Here is an 18,736-nt window from a genome sequence, read left to right as displayed (position 1 = left end):
CCAACACAGCCCACCAAGGCGCACCACAGCCCATCCCAGCCCATTACAGCCTGTCCCAGACCACCACATCCCATCTCAGCCCACCACAGCCCGTTCCAGCCCACCACAACCGACCACAGCCCACCACAGCCCACCACGGCCGACCACAGCCCACCACGGCCCATCCAAGCCCACCACGGCCCATCCAAGCCCACCACGGTCCACCACGGCACGTCCCAGCCCACCACAGAGCACCACAGCCCGTCCCAGCCCGTCCCAGCCCACCACAGTATGTCCCAGACCACCAGAGCCCGTCCCAGCCCACCACAGCCCGTCCCAGCCCACCACACCCCACCACGCCCCGTGCCAACCCACCAGAGCCCGTCCCAGCTCACCACAGCCCACCACAGCCCGTCCCAGACCACAAGAGGTCGTCCCAGCCCACCACTAACCCACCAAAGCCCGTCCCCGCCCACCACAGCCCGTCCCAGCCAACCACAGCCCACCACAGCCCGTCACAGCCCGTCCCAGCCCACCAGAGGTCGTCCCAGCTCACCACAACCCACCACAGCCCTTCCCAGCCCGTCCCAGCCCACCACAGCCCGTCCCAGCCCACCACGGCCGCCGCAGACCATCAGAGCCCAACACAGCCCACCACAATCCCGTCCCAGCCCACTATAGCCCGTCCCAGCCCACCACAACCCGTTCTAGCTCACCACAACCCACCACAGCGCACCATAGCACACCACAGCCCACCACAGCGCACCAGAGCCTGTCCCAGCCCACCACAGCCCGTCCCAGCCCACCACAGCCCATTCCAGACCACCAGAGCCCTTCCCAGCACACCACAGCCTACCACAGCACGTCCCGGCCCACCAGAGCCAGTCCCAGCCCACCACAGCCCATCCCAGCTAACCACAGCCCGTCCCAGCCCACCACAGCCCGTCCCAGCCCACCACAGCCCATCACAGCTTGTCCCAGACCACCACAGCTCTTCCCAGCCCACCATAACCAACCACAGCCTATCCCAGCCGATCCCAGCCCACCACAGCCCGTCCCATCACACCACAGCCCACCACAGCCCGTCCCAGCCAACCACGGCCCGTCCCAGCCCACCACAGCCCGTCCCAGCCCACCACGGCCCACCACAGCCCACCACGGCCCATCCGGGCCCAACACAGCCCACCAAGGCGCACCACAGCCCATCCCAGCCCATTACAGCCTGTCCCAGACCACCACATCCCATCTCAGCCCACCACAGCCCGTTCCAGCCCACCACAACCGACCACAGCCCACCACAGCCCACCACGGCCGACCACAGCCCACCACGGCCCATCCAAGCCCACCACGGCCCATCCAAGCCCACCACGGTCCACCACGGCACGTCCCAGCCCACCACAGAGCACCACAGCCCGTCCCAGCCCGTCCCAGCCCACCACAGTATGTCCCAGACCACCAGAGCCCGTCCCAGCCCACCACAGCCCGTCCCAGCCCACCACAGCCCACCACGCCCCGTGCCAACCCACCAGAGCCCGTCCCAGCTCACCACAGCCCACCACAGCCCGTCCCAGACCACAAGAGGTCGTCCCAGCCCACCACTAACCCACCAAAGCCCGTCCCCGCCCACCACAGCCCGTCCCAGCCAACCACAGCCCACCACAGCCCGTCACAGCCCGTCCCAGCCCACCAGAGGTCGTCCCAGCTCACCACAACCCACCACAGCCCTTCCCAGCCCGTCCCAGCCCACCACAGCCCGTCCCAGCCCACCACGGCCGCCGCAGACCATCAGAGCCCAACACAGCCCACCACAATCCCGTCCCAGCCCACTATAGCCCGTCCCAGCCCACCACAACCCGTTCTAGCTCACCACAACCCACCACAGCGCACCATAGCACACCACAGCCCACCACAGCGCACCAGAGCCTGTCCCAGCCCACCACAGCCCGTCCCAGCCCACCACAGCCCATTCCAGACCACCAGAGCCCTTCCCAGTTCACCACAGCATGTCCCAGCACACCACAGCCCACCACAGCCCGTCAAATTTCACCACAGCCTGTCTCAGCTCACCACAACCCACCACAGCGCGTCCCAGCACACCGCAGCCTATCCCAACCCGTCCCAGCCCACCATGGCCCGTCCCAGCCCACCACGGCCCGTCCCAGCCCACCACGGCCCGTCCCAGCCCATCCCAGCCCACGACAGCCCGTCCCAGCCCACGACAGTCCGTCCCAGCCCACCAGAGCCCACCAGAGCCCACCACAGCTCGTCCCAGCCCACCACAGCCCACAAGAGCTTGTCACAGACCACCACAGCCCGTCCCAGCCCACCACAGCCCACTACGGCCCACCACAGCCCGTCCCAGCCCACCACAGCCCGTCCCAGCCCACCACAGCCCGTCCCAGCCCACCACAGCCCGTAACAGCCCACCACAGCAAGTACCAGCCCGTCCCAGCCCACCACAGCCCGTCTCAGCCCACCACGGCCCGTCTCAGCCCACCACGGCCCGTCTCAGCTCACCACAACCCATCCCAGACGACCACAGCCCGTCCCAGCCCACCACGGCCCGTCCCAGCCCACCACAGCCCGTCCCAGCCCACCAGAGCCCGTCCCAGCCTGTTTCAGCCCAGCACGGCTAACCACGGCCTGTCCCGGCCCACCACGGCCAACCACGGTCCACCATGGCCCACCAGAGCACACCACGGCCCACCACGGCCCTTCCCACTCCACCACAGCCCACCACGGCCCGTCCCAGCCCACCACGGCCCACCCCAGCACACCACGGCCCGTCCCAGCCCACCACGGCATGTCCCAGCCCACCACGGCCCATCACAGCCCACCACAGTTCACCACAGCCCGTCCCAGCCCACCACAGCACACTACGGCCCACCACAGCCCGTCCCAGCCCACCGCAGCCCGTCCCAGCCCACCACAGCCCGTCCCAGCTCGTCCCAGACCACCACAGCCTCTCACAGCACACCACACCCCGTAACAGCCCACCACAGCAAGTACCAGCCCGTCTCAGCCCACCACGGCCCGTCTCAGCCCACCACGGCCCGTCTCAGGTCACCACAACCCGTCCCAGACGACCACAGCCCGTCCCAGCCCACCACAGCCCGTCCCAGCCCACCACGGCCCGTCTCAGCTCACCACAGCCCGTCCCAGCCCACCACAGCCCGTCCCAGCCCACCACAGCCCGTCCCAGCCTGTCCCGGCCCACCACGGCCAACCACGGTCCACCATGGCCCACCAGAGCACACCACGGGCCACCACGGCCCTTCTCAGTCCACTACAGCCCACCACAGCCTGTCCCAGCCCACCACGGCCCGTCCCAGCCCACCACGGCCCACCCCAGCCCACCACGGCCCGTCCCAGCCCACCACGGCCCATCACAGCCCACCACAGTTCACCACAGCCCGTCCTAGCCCAGCACGGCCCGTCCCAGCCCACCACGGACCACCACGGCCCATCTCAGCCCACCACAGCCTGTCCAAGCCCAGCACAGCCCTCCACAACCCTCCACAGCCCGTCCCAACCCTCCACAGCTCATCCCAGCCTACCACAGCCCGTCGCAGTCCAACACAGCTTATCCCAGCCCACCGCAGCCCGTCCCAGCCCACCGCAGCCCGTCCTAGCCCACCGAAACCTGTCCCAGCCCACCGCAACCCGTCCCAGCACACCACAGCCCACCACAGCCCATCACAGCCCACCACAGCCCGTCCCAGCTTACCACAGCCCACCACAGACCGTCCCAGCCCACCACAGCCCGTCCCAGCCCACCACAGCCCGTCCCAGCCCACCACTGCCCGTCCCAGCCCACCACTGCCCGTCCCAGCCCGTCCCAGCCCGTCCCAACGCACCAAAGCCCGTCCCAGCACACCACAGCCCACCACAGCCCATCACAGCCCACCACTGCCCGTCCCAGCCCGTCCCAACCCACCACAGCCCGTCACAACACACCACAGCCCACCACAGCCCACCGCAGCCCATCCCAGCCCACCACGGCCCGACCCAGCCCGTGCCAACCCGTCACAACACACCACAGCCCACCACAGCCCACCAAAGCCCGTCCCAGCCCACCACAGCACGTCCCAGGCCACCACAGCCCGTGCCAGCCCACCACAGCCCGTCCCAGCCCACCACAGCCCACCACAGCTTGTCCCAGACCACCACAGCTCTTCCCAGCCCACCATAACCAACCACAGCCTATCCCAGCCGATCCCAGCCCACCACAGCCCGTCCCATCACACCACAGCCCACCACAGCCCGTCCCAGCCAACCACGGCCCGTCCCAGCCCACCACAGCCCGTCCCAGCCCACCACGGCCCACCACAGCCCACCACGGCCCATCCGGGCCCAACACAGCCCACCAAGGCGCACCACAGCCCATCCCAGCCCATTACAGCCTGTCCCAGACCACCACATCCCATCTCAGCCCACCACAGCCCGTCCCAGCCCACCACAACCCGTTCTAGCTCACCACAACCCACCACAGCCCACCACAGCGCACCAGAGTCTGTCCCGGCCCACCAGAGCCTGTCCCAGCCCACCACAGCCCGTCCCAGCCCACCGCAGCCCGCCACGGCCCGTCCCAGCCCACCAAAGCCCATTCCAGACCACCAGAGCCCTTCCCAGTTCACCACAGCATGTCCCAGCACACCACAGCCCACCACAGCCCGTCCAATTTCACCACAGCCCGTCTCAGCTCACCACAACCCACCACAGCCCGTCCCAGCCCACCACAGCGTATCCCAACCCGTCCCAGCCCACCACGGCCCGTCCCAGCCCACCACGGCCCGTCCCAGCCCGCCACGGCCCGTCCCAGCCCCTCCCAGCCCACGACAGCCCGTCCCAGCCCACGACAGCCCGTCCCAGCCCACCAGAGCCCACCAGAGCCCACCACAGCTCGTCCCAGCCCACCACAGCCCACAAGAGCTTGTCACAGACCACCACAGCCCGTCCCAGCCCAACACAGCCCACTACGGCCCACCACAGCCCGTCCCAGCCCACCACAGCCCGTCCCAGCCCACCACAGCCCGTCCCAGCCCACCACAGCCCGTCCCAGCTCGTCCCAGACCACCACAGCCTCTCACAGCACACCAGAGCCCGTAACAGCCCACCACAGCAAGTACCAGCCCGTCCCAGACCACCACGGCCCGTCTCAGCCCACCACGGCCCGTCTCAGCTCACCACAACCCGTCCCAGACGACCACAGCCCGTCCCAGCCCACCACAGCCCACCACAGCCCGTCCCAGCCCACCACGGCCCGTCCCAGCCCACCACAGCCCGTCCCAGCCCACCAGAGCCCGTCCCAGCCTGTTTCAGCCCACCACGGCTAACCACGGCCTGTCCCGGCCCACCACGGCCAACCACGGTCCACCATGGCCCACCAGAGCACACCACGGCCCACCACGGCCCTTCCCAGTCCACCACAGCCCACCACGGCCTGTCCCGGCCCACCACGGCCAACCACGGTCCACCATGGCCCACCAGAGCACACCACGGCCCACCACGGCCCTTCCCACTCCACCACAGCCCACCACGGCCCGTCCCAGCCCACCACGGCCCACCCCAGCCCACCACGGCCCGTCCCAGCCCACCACGGCCCGTCTCAGCTCACCACAACCCATCCCAGACGACCACAGCCCGTCCCAGCCCACCACAGCCCACCACAGCCCGTCCCAGCCCACCACGGCCCGTCCCAGCCCACCACAGCCCGTCCCAGCCCACCAGAGCCCGTCCCAGCCTGTTTCAGCCCACCACGGCTAACCACGGCCTGTCCCGGCCCACCACGGCCAACCACGGTCCACCATGGCCCACCAGAGCACACCACGGCCCACCACGGCCCTTCCCACTCCACCACAGCCCACCACGGCCCGTCCCAGCCCACCACGGCCCACCCCAGCACACCACGGCCCGTCCCAGCCCACCACGGCATGTCCCAGCCCACCACGGCCCATCACAGCCCACCACAGTTCACCACAGCCCGTCCCAGCCCACCACAGCACACTACGGCCCACCACAGCCCGTCCCAGCCCACCGCAGCCCGTCCCAGCCCACCACAGCCCGTCCCAGCTCGTCCTAGACCACCACAGCCTCTCACAGCACACCACACCCCGTAACAGCCCACCACAGCAAGTACCAGCCCGTCTCAGCCCACCACGGCCCGTCTCAGCCCACCACGGCCCGTCTCAGGTCACCACAACCCGTCCCAGACGACCACAGCCCGTCCCAGCCCACCACAGCCCGTCCCAGCCCACCACGGCCCGTCTCAGCTCACCACAGCCCGTCCCAGCCCACCACAGCCCGTCCCAGCCCACCACAGCCCGTCCCAGCCTGTCCCGGCCCACCACGGCCAACCACGGTCCACCATGGCCCACCAGAGCACACCACGGCCCACCACGGCCCTTCCCAGTCCACCACAGCCCACCACAGCCTGTCCCAGCCCACCACGGCCCGTCCCAGCCCACCACGGCCCACCCCAGCCCACCACGGCCCGTCCCAGCCCACCACGGCCCATCACAGCCCACCACAGTTCACCACAGCCCGTCCTAGCCCAGCACGGCCCGTCCCAGCCCACCACGGACCACCACGGCCCATCTCAGCCCACCACAGCCTGTCCAAGCCCAGCACAGCCCTCCACAACCCTCCACAGCCCGTCCCAACCCTCCACAGCTCATCCCAGCCTACCACAGCCCGTCGCAGCCCAACACAGCTTATCCCAGCCCACCGCAGCCCGTCCCAGCCCACCGCAGCCCGTCCTAGCCCACCGAAACCTGTCCCAGCCCACCGCAACCCGTCCCAGCCCACCACAGCCCACCACAGCCCATCACAGCCCACCACAGCCCGTCCCAGCTTACCACAGCCCACCACAGACCGTCCCAGCCCACCACAGCCCGTCCCAGCCCACCACAGCCCGTCCCAGCCCACCACTGCCCGTCCCAGCCCGTCCCAGCCCGTCCCAACGCACCAAAGCCCGTCCCAGCACACCACAGCCCACCACAGCCCATCACAGCCCACCACTGCCCGTCCCAGCCCGTCCCAACCCACCACAGCCCGTCACAACACACCACAGCCCACCACAGCCCACCGCAGCCCGTCCCAGCCCACCACGGCCCGACCCAGCCCGTGCCAACCCGTCACAACACACCACAGCCCACCACAGCCCACCAAAGCCCGTCCCAGCCCACCACAGCACGTCCCAGGCCACCACAGCCCGCGCCAGCCCACCACAGCCCGTCCCAGCCCACCACAGCCCACCACAGCTTGTCCCAGACCACCACAGCTCTTCCCAGCCCACCATAACCAACCACAGCCTATCCCAGCCGATCCCAGCCCACCACAGCCCGTCCCATCACACCACAGCCCACCACAGCCCGTCCCAGCCAACCACGGCCCGTCCCAGCCCACCACAGCCCGTCCCAGCCCACCACGGCCCACCACAGCCCACCACGGCCCATCCGGGCCCAACACAGCCCACCAAGGCGCACCACAGCCCATCCCAGCCCATTACAGCCTGTCCCAGACCACCACATCCCATCTCAGCCCACCACAGCCCGTCCCAGCCCACCACAACCCGTTCTAGCTCACCACAACCCACCACAGCCCACCACAGCGCACCAGAGTCTGTCCCGGCCCACCAGAGCCTGTCCCAGCCCACCACAGCCCGTCCCAGCCCACCGCAGCCCGCCACGGCCCGTCCCAGCCCACCAAAGCCCATTCCAGACCACCAGAGCCCTTCCCAGTTCACCACAGCATGTCCCAGCACACCACAGCCCACCACAGCCCGTCCAATTTCACCACAGCCCGTCTCAGCTCACCACAACCCACCACAGCCCGTCCCAGCCCACCACAGCGTATCCCAACCCGTCCCAGCCCACCACGGCCCGTCCCAGCCCACCACGGCCCGTCCCAGCCCGCCACGGCCCGTCCCAGCCCCTCCCAGCCCACGACAGCCCGTCCCAGCCCACGACAGCCCGTCCCAGCCCACCAGAGCACACCAGAGCCCACCACAGCTCGTCCCAGCCCACCACAGCCCACAAGAGCTTGTCACAGACCACCACAGCCCGTCCCAGCCCAACACAGCCCACTACGGCCCACCACAGCCCGTCCCAGCCCAACACAGCCCGTCCCAGCCCACCACAGCCCGTCCCAGCCCACCACAGCCCGTCCCAGCTCGTCCCAGACCACCACAGCCTCTCACAGCACACCACAGCCCGTAACAGCCCACCACAGCAAGTACCAGCCCGTCCCAGACCACCACGGCCCGTCTCAGCCCACCACGGCCCGTCTCAGCTCACCACAACCCGTCCCAGACGACCACAGCCCGTCCCAGCCCACCACAGCCCACCACAGCCCGTCCCAGCCCACCACGGCCCGTCCCAGCCCACCACAGCCCGTCCCAGCCCACCACAGCCCGTCCCAGCCTGTTTCAGCCCACCACGGCTAACCACGGCCTGTCCCGGCCCACCACGGCCAACCACGGTCCACCATGGCCCACCAGAGCACACCACGGCCCACCACGGCCCTTCCCAGTCCACCACAGCCCACCACGGCCTGTCCCGGCCCACCACGGCCAACCACGGTCCACCATGGCCCACCAGAGCACACCACGGCCCACCACGGCCCTTCCCACTCCACCACAGCCCACCACGGCCCGTCCCAGCCCACCACGGCCCACCCCAGCACAGCACGGCCCGTCCCAGCCCACCACGGACCGTCCCAGCCCACCACGGCCCATCACAGCCCACCACAGTTCACCACAGCCCGTCCCAGCCCACCACAGCACACTACGGCCCACCACAGCCCGTCCCAGCCCACCGCAGCCCGTCCCAGCCCACCACAGCCCATCCCAGCTCGTCCCAGACCACCACAGCCTCTCACAGCACACCACACCCCGTAACAGCCCACCACAGCAAGTACCAGCCCGTCTCAGCCCACCACGGCCCGTCTCAGCCCACCACGGCCCGTCTCAGGTCACCACAACCCGTCCCAGACGACCACAGCCCGTCCCAGCCCACCACAGCCCGTCCCAGCCCACCACGGCCCGTCTCAGCTCACCACAGCCCGTCCCAGCCCACCACAGCCCGTCCCAGCCCACCACAGCCCGTCCCAGCCTGTCCCGGCCCACCACGGCCAACCACGGTCCACCATGGCCCACCAGAGCACACCACGGGCCACCACGGCCCTTCTCAGTCCACTACAGCCCACCACAACCTGTCCCAGCCCACCACGGCCCGTCCCAGCCCACCACGGCCCGTCCCAGACCACCACAGTTCACCACAGCCCGTCGCAGCCCAGCACGGCCCGTCCCAGCCCACCACGGACCACCACGGCCCATCTCAGCCCACCACAGCCTGTCCAAGCCCAGCACAGCCCTCCACAACCCTCCACAGCCCGTCCCAACCCTCCACAGCTCATCCCAGCCTACCACAGCCCGTCGCAGTCCAACACAGCTTATCCCAGCCCACCGCAGCCCGTCCCAGCCCACCGCAGCCCGTCCTAGCCCACCGAAACCCGTCCCAGCCCACCGCAACCCGTCCCAGCACACCACAGCCCACCACAGCCCATCACAGCCCACCACAGCCCGTCCCAGCTTACCACAGCCCACCACAGACCGTCCCAGCCCACCACAGCCCGTCCCAGCCCACCACAGCCCGTCCCAGCCCACCACTGCCCGTCCCAGCCCACCACTGCCCGTCCCAGCCCGTCCCAGCCCGTCCCAACGCACCAAAGCCCGTCCCAGCACACCACAGCCCACCACAGCCCATCACAGCCCACCACTGCCCGTCCCAGCCCGTCCCAACCCACCACAGCCCGTCACAACACACCACAGCCCACCACAGCCCACCCCAGCCCACCACGGCCCGACCCAGCCCGTGCCAACCCGTCACAACACACCACAGCCCACCACAGCCCACCAAAGCCCGTCCCAGCCCACCACAGCACGTCCCAGGCCACCACAGCCCGTGCCAGCCCACCACAGCCCGTCCCAGCCCACCACAGCCCACCACAGCTTGTCCCAGACCACCACAGCTCTTCCCAGCCCACCATAACCAACCACAGCCTATCCCAGCCGATCCCAGCCCACCACAGCCCGTCCCATCACACCACAGCCCACCACAGCCCGTCCCAGCCAACCACGGCCCGTCCCAGCCCACCACAGCCCGTCCCAGCCCACCACGGCCCACCACAGCCCACCACGGCCCATCCGGGCCCAACACAGCCCACCAAGGCGCACCACAGCCCATCCCAGCCCATTACAGCCTGTCCCAGACCACCACATCCCATCTCAGCCCACCACAGCCCGTCCCAGCCCACCACAACCCGTTCTAGCTCACCACAACCCACCACAGCGCACCATAGCCCACCACAGCGCACCAGAGTCTGTCCCGGCCCACCAGAGCCTGTCCCAGCCCACCACAGCCCGTCCCAGCCCACCGCAGCCCGCCACGGCCCGTCCCAGCCCACCAAAGCCCATTCCAGACCACCAGAGCCCTTCCCAGTTCACCACAGCATGTCCCAGCACACCACAGCCCACCACAGCCCGTCCAATTTCACCACAGCCCGTCTCAGCTCACCACAACCCACCACAGCCCGTCCCAGCCCACCACAGCGTATCCCAACCCGTCCCAGCCCACCACGGCCCGTCCCAGCCCACCACGGCCCGTCCCAGCCCGCCACGGCCCGTCCCAGCCCGTCCCAGCCCACGACAGCCCGTCCCAGCCCACGACAGCCCGTCCCAGCCCACCAGAGCCCACCAGAGCCCACCACAGCTCGTCCCAGCCCACCACAGCCCACAAGAGCTTGTCACAGACCACCACAGCCCGTCCCAGCCCAACACAGCCCACTACGGCCCACCACAGCCCGTCCCAGCCCAACACAGCCCGTCCCAGCCCACCACAGCCCGTCCCAGCTCGTCCCAGACCACCACAGCCTCTCACAGCACACCACAGCCCGTAACAGCCCACCACAGCAAGTACCAGCCCGTCCCAGCCCACCACGGCCCGTCTCAGCCCACCACGGCCCGTCTCAGCTCACCACAACCCGTCCCAGACGACCACAGCCCGTCCCAGCCCACCACAGCCCACCACAGCCCGTCCCAGCCCACCACGGCCCGTCCCAGCCCACCACATCCCGTCCCAGCCCACCACAGCCCGTCCCAGCCTGTTTCAGCCCACCACGACTAACCACGGCCCGTCCCAGCCCACCACAGCCCGTCCCAGCCCACCACGGCCCACCACAGCCCACCACGGCCCATCCGGGCCCAACACAGCCCACCAAGGCGCACCACAGCCCATCCCAGCCCATTACAGCCTGTCCCAGACCACCACATCCCATCTCAGCCCACCACAGCCCGTCCCAGCCCACCACAACCCGTTCTAGCTCACCACAACCCACCACAGCGCACCATAGCCCACCACAGCCCACCACAGCGCACCAGAGTCTGTCCCGGCCCACCAGAGCCTGTCCCAGCCCACCACAGCCCGTCCCAGCCCACCGCAGCCCGCCACGGCCCGTCCCAGCCCACCAAAGCCCATTCCAGACCACCAGAGCCCTTCCCAGTTCACCACAGCATGTCCCAGCACACCACAGCCCACCACAGCCCGTCCAATTTCACCACAGCCCGTCTCAGCTCACCACAACCCACCACAGCCCGTCCCAGCCCACCACAGCGTATCCCAACCCGTCCCAGCCCACCACGGCCCGTCCCAGCCCACCACGGCCCGTCCCAGCCCGCCACGGCCCGTCCCAGCCCGTCCCAGCCCACGACAGCCCGTCCCAGCCCACGACAGCCCGTCCCAGCCCACCAGAGCACACCAGAGCCCACCACAGCTCGTCCCAGCCCACCACAGCCCACAAGAGCTTGTCACAGACCACCACAGCCCGTCCCAGCCCAACACAGCCCACTACGGCCCACCACAGCCCGTCCCAGCCCAACACAGCCCGTCCCAGCCCACCACAGCCCGTCCCAGCCCACCACAGCCCGTCCCAGCTCGTCCCAGACCACCACAGCCTCTCACAGCACACCACAGCCCGTAACAGCCCACCACAGCAAGTACCAGCCCGTCCCAGCCCACCACGGCCCGTCTCAGCCCACCACGGCCCGTCTCAGCTCACCACAACCCGTCCCAGATGACCACAGCCCGTCCCAGCCCACCACAGCCCACCACAGCCCGTCCCAGCCCACCACGGCCCGTCCCAGCCCACCACATCCCGTCCCAGCCCACCAGAGCCCGTCCCAGCCTGTTTCAGCCCACCACGGCTAACCACGGCCTGTCCCGGCCCACCACGGCCAACCACGGTCCACCATGGCCCACCAGAGCACACCACGGCCCACCACGGCCCTTCCCAGTCCACCACAGCCCACCACAGCCTGTCCCAGCCCACCACGGCCCGTCCCAGCCCACCACGGCCCGTCGCAGCCCACCACGGCCCGTCCCAGCCCACCACGGCCTGTCCCAGCCCACCACGGCCCGTCCCAGCCCGTCCCAGCCCGTCCCAGCCCACCACAGTCCACCGCAGCCCATCCCAGCCCACCACGGCCCGTCCCAGCCCGTGCCAACCCGTCACAACACACCACAGCCCACCACAGCCCGTCCCTACCCACCACAGCGTGTCCCAGCACACCACAGCCCACCACAGCCCGTCCAATTTCACCACAGCCCGTCTCAGCTCACCACAACCCACCACAGCGCGTCCCAGCACACCGCAGCCTATCCCAACCCGTCCCAGCCCACCATGGCCCGTCCCAGCCCACCACGGCCCGTCCCAGCCCACCACGGCCCGTCCCAGCCCGTCCCAGCCCACGACAGCCCGTCCCAGCCCACGACAGTCCGTCCCAGCCCACCAGAGCCCACCAGAGCCCACCACAGCTCGTCCCAGCCCACCACAGCCCACAAGAGCTTGTCACAGACCACCACAGCCCGTCCCAGCCCACCACAGCCCACTACGGCCCACCACAGCCCGTCCCAGCCCACCACAGCCCGTCCCAGCCCACCACAGCCCGTCCCAGCCCACCACAGCCCGTAACAGCCCACCACAGCAAGTACCAGCCCGTCCCAGCCCACCACGGCCCGTCTCAGCCCACCACGGCCCGTCTCAGCCCACCACGGCCCGTCTCAGCTCACCACAACCCATCCCAGACGACCACAGCCCGTCCCAGCCCACCACAGCCCACCACAGCCCGTCCCAGCCCACCACGGCCCGTCCCAGCCCACCACAGCCCGTCCCAGCCCACCAGAGCCCGTCCCAGCCTGTTTCAGCCCACCACGGCTAACCACGGCCTGTCCCGGCCCACCACGGCCAACCACGGTCCACCATGGCCCACCAGAGCACACCACGGCCCACCACGGCCCTTCCCACTCCACCACAGCCCACCACGGCCCGTCCCAGCCCACCACGGCCCACCCCAGCACACCACGGCCCGTCCCAGCCCACCACGGCCCGTCCCAGCCCACCACAGCCCGTCCCAGCTCGTCCCAGACCACCACAGCCTCTCACAGCACACCACAGCCCGTCCCAGCCCACCACAGCAAGTACCAGCCCGTCTCAGCCCACCACGGCCCGTCTCAGCCCACCACGGCCCGTCTCAGGTCACCACAACCCGTCCCAGACGACCACAGCCCGTCCCAGCCCACCACAGCCCGTCCCAGCCCACCACGGCCCGTCTCAGCTCACCACAGCCCGTCCCAGCCCACCACAGCCCGTCCCAGCCCACCACAGCCCGTCCCAGCGTGTCCCGGCCCACCACGGCCAACCACGGTCCACCATGGCCCACCAGAGCACACCACGGCCCACCACGGCCCTTCCCAGTCCACCACAGCCCACCACAGCCTGTCCCAGCCCACCACGGCCCGTCCCAGCCCACCACGGCCCGTCCCAGACCACCACGGCCCGTCCCAGCCCACCACAGTTCACCACAGCCCGTCCTAGCCCAGCACGGCCCGTCCCAGCCCACCACGGACCACCACGGCCCATCTCAGCCCACCACAGCCTGTCCAAGCCCAGCACAGCCCTCCACAACCCTCCACAGCCCGTCCCAACCCTCCACAGCTCATCCCAGCCTACCACAGCCCGTCGCAGTCCAACACAGCTTATCCCAGCCCACCGCAGCCCGTCCCAGCCCACCGCAGCCCGTCCTAGCCCACCGAAACCCGTCCCAGCCCACCGCAACCCGTCCCAGCACACCACAGCCCACCACAGCCCATCACAGCCCACCACAGCCCGTCCCAGCTTACCACAGCCCACCACAGACCGTCCCAGCCCACCACAGCCCGTCCCAGCCCACCACAGCCCGTCCCAGCCCACCACTGCCCGTCCCAGCCCACCACTGCCCGTCCCAGCCCGTCCCAGCCCGTCCCAACGCACCAAAGCCCGTCCCAGCACACCACAGCCCACCACAGCCCATCACAGCCCACCACTGCCCGTCCCAGACCGTCCCAACCCACCACAGCCCGTCCCAACACACCACAGCCCACCACAGCCCACCAAAGCCCGTCCCAGCCCACCACAGCACGTCCCAGGCCACCACAGCCCGTGCCAGCCCACCACAGCCCGTCCCAGCCCACCACAGCCCACCACAGCTTGTCCCAGACCACCACAGCTCTTCCCAGCCCACCATAACCAACCACAGCCTATCCCAGCCGATCCCAGCCCACCACAGCCCGTCCCATCACACCACAGCCCACCACAGCCCGTCCCAGCCAACCACGGCCCGTCCCAGCCCACCACAGCCCGTCCCAGCCCACCACGGCCCACCACAGCCCACCACGGCCCATCCGGGCCCAACACAGCCCACCAAGGCGCACCACAGCCCATCCCAGCCCATTACAGCCTGTCCCAGACCACCACATCCCATCTCAGCCCACCACAGCCCGTCCCAGCCCACCACAACCCGTTCTAGCTCACCACAACCCACCACAGCGCACCATAGCCCACCACAGCCCACCACAGCGCACCAGAGTCTGTCCCGGCCCACCAGAGCCTGTCCCAGCCCACCACAGCCCGTCCCAGCCCACCGCAGCCCGCCACGGCCCGTCCCAGCCCACCAAAGCCCATTCCAGACCACCAGAGCCCTTCCCAGTTCACCACAGCATGTCCCAGCACACCACAGCCCACCACAGCCCGTCCAATTTCACCACAGCCCGTCTCAGCTCACCACAACCCACCACAGCGCACCATAGCCCACCACAGCCCACCACAGCGCACCAGAGTCTGTCCCGGCCCACCAGAGCCTGTCCCAGCCCACCACAGCCCGTCCCAGCCCACCGCAGCCCGCCACGGCCCGTCCCAGCCCACCAAAGCCCATTCCAGACCACCAAAGCCCTTCCCAGTTCACCACAGCATGTCCCAGCACACCACAGCCCACCACAGACCGTCCAATTTCACCACAGCCCGTCTCAGCTCACCACAACCCACCACAGCCCGTCCCAGCCCACCACAGCGTATCCCAACCCGACCCAGCCCACCACGGCCCGTCCCAGCCCACCACGGCCCGTCCCAGCCCGTCCCAGCCCACGACAGCCCGTCCCAGCCCACGACAGCCCGTCCCAGCCCACCAGAGCCCACCAGAGCCCACCACAGCTCGTCCCAGCCCACCACAGCCCACAAGAGCTTGTCACAGACCACCACAGCCCGTCCCAGCCCACCACAGCCCACTACGGCCCACCACAGCCCGTCCCAGCCCACCACAGCCCGTCCCAGCCCACCACAGCCCGTCCCAGCCCACCACAGCCCGTCCCAGCTCGTCCCAGACCACCACAGCCTCTCACAGCACACCACAGCCCGTAACAGCCCACCACAGCAAGTACCAGCCCGTCCCAGCCCACCACGGCCCGTCTCAGCCCACCACGGCCCGTCTCAGCTCACCACAACCCGTCCCAGATGACCACAGCCCGTCCCAGCCCACCACAGCCCACCACAGCCCGTCCCAGCCCACCACGGCCCGTCCCAGCCCACCACATCCCGTCCCAGCCCACCAGAGCCCGTCCCAGCCTGTTTCAGCCCAGCACGGCTAACCACGGCCTGTCCCGGCCCACCACGGCCAACCACGGTCCACCATGGCCCACCAGAGCACACCACGGCCCACCACGGCCCTTCCCAGTCCACCACAGCCCACCACAGCCTGTCCCAGCCCACCACGGCCCGTCCCAGCCCACCACGGCCCGTCGCAGCCCACCACGGCCCGTCCCAGCCCACCACGGCCTGTCCCAGCCCACCACGGCCCGTCCCAGCCCGTCCCAGCCCACCACAGCCCACCACAGTCCACCGCAGCCCATCCCAGCCCACCACGGCCCGTCCCAGCCCGTGCCAACCCGTCACAACACACCACAGTCCACCACAGCCCGTCCCTACCCACCACAGCGTGTCCCAGCACACCACAGCCCACCACAGCCCGTCCAATTTCACCACAGCCCGTCTCAGCTCACCACAACCCACCACAGCGCGTCCCAGCACACCGCAGCCTATCCCAACCCGTCCCAGCCCACCATGGCCCGTCCCAGCCCACCACGGCCCGTCCCAGCCCACCACGGCCCGTCCCAGCCCGTCCCAGCCCACGACAGCCCGTCCCAGCCCACGACAGTCCGTCCCAGCCCACCAGAGCCCACCAGAGCCCACCACAGCTCATCCCAGCCCACCACAGCCCACAAGAGCTTGTCACAGACCACCACAGCCCGTCCCAGCCCACCACAGCCCACTACGGCCCACCACAGCCCGTCCCAGCCCACCACAGCCCGTCCCAGCCCACCACAGCCCGTCCCAGCCCACCACAGCCCGTAACAGCCCACCACAGCAAGTACCAGCCCGTCCCAGCCCACCACGGCCCGTCTCAGCCCACCACGGCCCGTCTCAGCCCACCACGGCCCGTCTCAGCTCACCACAACCCATCCCAGACGACCACAGCCCGTCCCAGCCCACCACAGCCCACCACAGCCCGTCCCAGCCCACCACGGCCCGTCCCAGCCCACCACAGCCCGTCCCAGCCCACCAGAGCCCGTCCCAGCCTGTTTCAGCCCACCACGGCTAACCACGGCCTGTCCCGGCCCACCACGGCCAACCACGGTCCACCATGGCCCACCAGAGCACACCACGGCCCACCACGGCCCTTCCCAGTCCACCACAGCCCACCACGGCCTGTCCCGGCCCACCACGGCCAACCACGGTCCACCATGGCCCACCAGAGCACACCACGGCCCACCACGGCCCTTCCCACTCCACCACAGCCCACCACGGCCCGTCCCAGCCCACCACGGCCCACCCCAGCCCACCACGGCCCGTCCCAGCCCACCACGGCCCGTCTCAGCTCACCACAACCCATCCCAGACGACCACAGCCCGTCCCAGCCCACCACAGCCCACCACAGCCCGTCCCAGCCCACCACGGCCCGTCCCAGCCCACCACAGCCCGTCCCAGCCCACCAGAGCCCGTCCCAGCCTGTTTCAGCCCACCACGGCTAACCACGGCCTGTCCCGGCCCACCACGGCCAACCACGGTCCACCATGGCCCACCAGAGCACACCACGGCCCACCACGGCCCTTCCCACTCCACCACAGCCCACCACGGCCCGTCCCAGCCCACCACGGCCCACCCCAGCACACCACGGCCCGTCCCAGCCCACCACGGCATGTCCCAGCCCACCACGGCCCATCACAGCCCACCACAGTTCACCACAGCCCGTCCCAGCCCACCACAGCACACTACGGCCCACCACAGCCCGTCCCAGCCCACCGCAGCCCGTCCCAGCCCACCACAGCCCGTCCCAGCTCGTCCTAGACCACCACAGCCTCTCACAGCACACCACAGCCCGTAACAGCCCACCACAGCAAGTACCAGCCCGTCTCAGCCCACCACGGCCCGTCTCAGCCCACCACGGCCCGTCTCAGGTCACCACAACCCGTCCCAGACGACCACAGCCCGTCCCAGCCCACCACAGCCCGTCCCAGCCCACCACGGCCCGTCTCAGCTCACCACAGCCCGTCCCAGCCCACCACAGCCCGTCCCAGCCCACCACAGCCCGTCCCAGCCTGTCCCGGCCCACCACGGCCAACCACGGTCCACCATGGCCCACCAGAGCACACCACGGCCCACCACGGCCCTTCCCAGTCCACCACAGCCCACCACAGCCTGTCCCAGCCCACCACGGCCCGTCCCAGCCCACCACGGCCCACCCCAGCCCACCACGGCCCGTCCCAGCCCACCACGGCCCATCACAGCCCACCACAGTTCACCACAGCCCGTCCTAGCCCAGCACGGCCCGTCCCAGCCCACCACGGACCACCACGGCCCATCTCAGCCCACCACAGCCTGTCCAAGCCCAGCACAGCCCTCCACAACCCTCCACAGCCCGTCCCAACCCTCCACAGCTCATCCCAGCCTACCACAGCCCGTCGCAGCCCAACACAGCTTATCCCAGCCCACCGCAGCCCGTCCCAGCCCACCGCAGCCCGTCCTAGCCCACCGAAACCTGTCCCAGCCCACCGCAACCCGTCCCAGCCCACCACAGCCCACCACAGCCCATCACAGCCCACCACAGCCCGTCCCAGCTTACCACAGCCCACCACAGCCCGTCCCAGCCCACCACAGCCCGTCCCAGCCCACCACTGCCCGTCCCAGCCCACCACTGCCCGTCCCAGCCCGTCCCAGCCCGTCCCAACGCACCAAAGCCCGTCCCAGCACACCACAGCCCACCACAGCCCATCACAGCCCACCACTGCCCGTCCCAGCCCGTCCCAACCCACCACAGCCCGTCACAACACAC

The sequence above is a fragment of the Falco cherrug genome, chromosome 21 (genome assembly GCF_023634085.1).
Source record: "Falco cherrug isolate bFalChe1 chromosome 21, bFalChe1.pri, whole genome shotgun sequence".
Taxonomy (NCBI): Eukaryota; Metazoa; Chordata; class Aves; order Falconiformes; family Falconidae; genus Falco; species Falco cherrug.
This window is presented reverse-complemented; position numbering follows the sequence as displayed.